Consider the following 5,151-nt stretch of genomic DNA (forward strand, 5'->3'; position numbering starts at 1 on the left):
AGGATTGCCCAACCTTCCTTCCGAGGAGTGGCTGGTGGGTTTGAACCTCCAGCCTTCTGGTTAGCAGTCAAATGCTTTAGCCACTATGCTACCAGCTTTAACTCATGTTGACTCCATGTAGAATGAATGGAAGGAAACACTGTCTGGTCCTGGGAAAAGCCCTATCTGGTCCTGGGCCATCCCCATGATTGGTTGCAGATCAGACCATTGTGATTTACAGGGGTTTCATTGACTGACTTTTGGAAGTAGATCACCAGGCCTTTCTTCCTAGTCACTCTTAGTCTGGAGCTCCACTGAAACCTGTTCAGCATCATAGCAACAGGCAAGCCGCCAATGACAGACTAGGGGTGGCTCTGCAATCAGTGCATTGGCCAGGAATCCACCTGAATCTCCCACATGGAAAGAGAGAATACTGCCACTGAACCACCAATGTCCCCTATTTAATTCCCTTTACCTCTTTCTAAACAGTATTGTTTAGTTTTGCCTCTGTGTGGGTTTATATTGCTTTAATCAAACTGTTGAAGATTTTTTTATGTGTCTTGCTTCTTTTACTCAACATTGTATTTTGAGATTCCATACATTTATTCTAGGTTGTTCATTTTTATTGTTGGATAATATTCTATTGTATGAATATGTCACAATTTTATTTATTGAATAGCTTCAAGATTTTAGCAATTGCAAGTCAATACATTATAGATATAGTCAGGGTATGAGAGCTCTGGTAGCCTAGTACCTAAGGCATTTGACTGCTAACCAGAAGGCTGGCTGTTCAAATCCACCAGCCACTCCTTGGAAGGAAGGTTGGGCAATCTACTTCTGTAGTGATACCGCCTTGGAAACCCAGGGAGGGGTCTCTATGAGTTGGGTTCGACTCAACGGCACATAACAACACTAACAACAGCTCTAATTATTGAGATTGAGAGCATATTTTAGGTTTATTGCCCTTTGTGTTTCCCCTTTTGTATAGTGCCTGTTTAAGTCTTTTGCTCAGTTTTCTGTTGTGTTGTTTGTCTCTTCTTTATGAATCTATGGTTCTTTTTAAATTTTTTTTTCTTGTGTGTGTGTGTGTGTGTGTGATTTGGGTGAAAGTTTACAGGTTACATTGGTTTTCCATTTAACAATCCACACTGTAATAGCATTCTTCCCACTTCCTTTCTATGTCCAATACTTTCCTTCATGTTTCCTTTCCTCTTTGTAGCTCTATCCTTGGGCCAATGCTGTCTTCTTGATCTCATTTCCTTGATTGTTCTAATGAGTACTTATCCTCTGGGTATTTACTGTTCACATTATAGGTCTGTCTATCATTTGGCTAGGGAGCTCTTGTAGCCTAGTGCCTGAGGCATTTGACTGCAAACCAGAAGGCTGGCAGTTCAAACCCACCAGCCACTCCTCAAAGGAAGGTGGGCAGTCTACTTCTGTAGTGACACTGCCTCAGAAACCCAATGAGGGGTTTCTATGAGTCAGATCTGACTCAACAGCAGTGAGTTTAGTTTTTCATATCATTTGGTTGCAAATTGAGTCATGGGCATTAAGTTCAGTTCGTAGCTTGAAGGTTGTCTAAGGGCCATTGTCTCAGGGGTTCCAGAAGTATTCATTAGACCAGTAAGCCTAGTGTTTTGTTTTGTTTTTTATGATTTTGTGTTTTGTTCCTCATTTCCCCCAGTCTATCCAGGACCTCTTATTGTGATCCCCTTCAGAGTAGTCAGCAGTGGTAGCCAGGTACTATCTAGCTCTTCTGGTCTCAGGTCATGGAGGCTGAGGTCCACATGCTCCATCAGTCCTTTGGACTAACTGTTTCCTTGTACCTTTGATTTTCTTCATTCTTCTTCCAGAAGGGAAGAGACAAGTTATTGCACCTTAGATGGCCACTCACAAGCTTTTTAAGACACCAGTCACTACTCACCAAAGTAGGATGTAGAACATTTTTTTGTGGACTATGTTATGCCAATTGACTTTAGTGTCCACCAAGACTATGGTCCTGAGCCTCAATGCCCAGCAACTCATTCCCTCAAGGTGTTTGGGTGTGACAAAGAACTTTTCATAACGTTATCCCCTGTATGCCCTACTACATTCATGGATATATTTGCAGCACATATAAATACATAGGTAGAGATATCCACTGTCATGCCTTTATATATTTGTGATGTTGTCCCATTCACCTTCTCACCCATGTTCAGTGTGTCTATCTATGTATGTTATTACTGTTATTGCAAGATAGTGTGTGTAACAGTATTCACATCTTAACTGTTGTGCTCCTCCCTGTGTCTTCCACTGCCTTGATCATTTTGTACTGACCTCCCCATTATTGTATATTGTCTTTCCCTTCACCCATGTTAGTATGTTTCTACCCTTTAGTTGGTGATTTTCCCTTCCTTCCTCTCCTACACTTGGTAACCTTCAAAGAATGATTCTATCTGTGTGTAAACCTTTTCTTAACTTTTGTATAGTAGTGGTCTCCTACAATAATTGTCCTTTTGTGATTGACTAATTTTACTCAGCATAACGTCTGTTAGGTTCATCCATGTTATGAGATGCTTCACAAATTCATTGCTATTATTTAACATTGTGTACTATTCCACTGTATGTATGTACCATAACTTGTTTATCCATTCATTCATTGACAGGTTTTTCCATCTCTTTGCTATTGTGAATAAAGCTGTGATGAAAGTGGGTGTGCACATATCTGTTCATGTCCTAACTCCTATTTCCCTAGGATAGATAGCTAATAGGATTGCTGGATCATATGGTATTTCTATTTCCAGGTTCTTCAGGAAATGCCATACTGCTTTCCACAGTGGTTGTACCATTTTACGATACCACCACAGTGTATGAGGGTTCCAGTCTCTCCACATCCTCACCAGCATTTTTTTTTTAAACTTTGCTATTTATGCTGGGGTGCAATGATATCCCATTGCTCGTTTGATTTACATCTCTTTAATGACTAATAGGGAGCTCTGGTAGCATAGTGGCTAAAGCACTTGACTGCTAACCAGAAGGCTGGCAGTTCAAACCCACCAGCCACTCCTCGGAAGGAAGGTTGGGCAATCCTACTTCTGTAGTGATACTGCCTTGGAAACCCAAGGAGGGGTCCCTATGAGTCAGGACCAACTCGACGGCACATAACAACAACAACAACAACAAATGACTGTAAGCATTTCTTCACATGATTTTTGGCTACTTGAATATCTTCTTTGTTGAAGTGTCTGTTCATGTCCTCTGCTCATTTTTAGTTGGATTGCTTGTCCTTTTCTTTTTTTTTTTTTTTTCAGGTGTTGACATTTTCTATGAATTTTAGTGATTATAGTCTTTTTTCTTATATATCATTGCCAATTTTTTTCCCCAAAAATCTGTAGGTACTCTTTTTATTCATTTGGTGAAATCTTTTGATGTGTATAAATGTTTAATTTTTTAGGAGGTCTCAGGTCTCAGTTTGTTTTCTGCTATCTGTTCATTTTCAGTTATATTTGACAGTGCGTTTATGTTATATATTAGTGCCTCTAAGTTTGTCTTATTTTTCTTTGATAATCCTCATGGTTTTAGGTTTTACATTTAGATCTTCAATCCATCTTAGGTTAGTCTTTGTATATGATGTGAGATATGAGTCCTATTTCATTTTTCTGCAAATGAATATCCAGTTTTGCCAGTACCATTTATTAAAAAGACTATCTTATCCCCATTTAATGAGTTTGGCCCTTTGTCAAAGATCAGCTGCCTGATGTATGTATTTACTTCTGAGTTCTCAATTCTCTTCCATTGGTCAGTGTGTCTGTCACTGTACCAATACCAGGCTGCTTTGACTACTGTGGCTGAACAGTAGGTTTTGAGATCAGGGAGTGTGAGGTCTCCTACTTTGTGCTTCTTCTTTAGTAGTGCTTTGCTTATCCAGGATCTCTGTCCTTTCCATAGAAAGTCAATGATTAGTTTTTCCATCTCTTTAAAGAATGATGATGGAATCTGGATCAGGATTACATTATATCTCTAAATTGCTTTGGGTAGTATTGCCATTTTTACAACATGAAGTTCTTCTATATAGTCTTCCATTTAAATAAGTCCCTTTTGGTTTCTTTTAGTAGTGTTTTGTAATTTTCTTTATATAGCTCTTTTGTGTCTATGGTTAGATTTATTCCTAAGTTCCTTATCTTTTTGGTGGCTATTATAAATGGCATTATTTTCCTGATTTCCTTTTCAGAGTTCTTTTTGTTAGTGTAGAGAAATCCTACTGAGTTTTGTATGTTGAACCTCATTGTACCTGCCATTTTGCTTAAGCCTTCTATTGGTTCTATTGGTTCCAGTAGTTTTCTTGTTGAGGCTCTAGGGTTTTCTATGGATAGGAACACATCATCTGCATATAGAGATAGTTTTACTTCTTTTATTGCCTTTTATTTCTCTTGCCTTATTTCTCTGGCTAGGACTTCTAATACAATATTGAATAGGAGTGGTGATAAAGGACATCCCTGTTCCCATTCGCAAGAGGAATGTTTTCAGTCTCTCTCTGTTAAGAATAATAAAGGCCATAGGATTTATGTATATGCCCTTAATTATGTTGAGGAATTCTCTTTCTATTTATATTTTGTTGAGTGTTTTTATAAAGAATGGATGTTGGATTTTGTCAAATACCTTTTCTGCATCACTTGATATGAACATGTGGTGCTTTTCCTTTGTTTTATTTATTTATGTGGAAGATTACATTGATTCTTTTTTTTCATGTTGAACTATCCTTGTATACACTTACTGCTGTCAAGTTGATTCAACTCACAGTGACCCCTCCTCGGGTTTCTGAGGTGGTATCACTACGGAAGTAGATTGCCCAACCTTCCTTCCAAGGAGTGGCTGGTGGGTTTGAATTGTCATGCTTCTGGTTAGCAGTCAAATGCCTTAGGTACTATGCCACCAGAGCTCCCAACTTGATATAAATCCCACTTAAACATGATGTATTATTATTATTTTTGATATTTTGATAGAGTCTATTGGCTAGTATTTCATTGATAATTTTTGTATCGATGTTCATGAGAGATACTGGTCTGTAATTTTCGTTTTTAGTGATGTTGTTGCCTGATTTTGGTATCATGGTTATGCTTCATAGAATCAGTTCTGTAGTATTCCAACCTTTTCTATGCTCTGGAAAAGATTGTGTAGTCACCTCTTTCTTGA

The sequence above is a fragment of the Orycteropus afer genome, unplaced genomic scaffold (genome assembly GCF_000298275.1).
Source record: "Orycteropus afer afer isolate SDZICR_OR568_19922 unplaced genomic scaffold, OryAfe1.0 scaffold00193, whole genome shotgun sequence".
NCBI classification, from domain to species: domain Eukaryota; kingdom Metazoa; phylum Chordata; class Mammalia; order Tubulidentata; family Orycteropodidae; genus Orycteropus; species Orycteropus afer.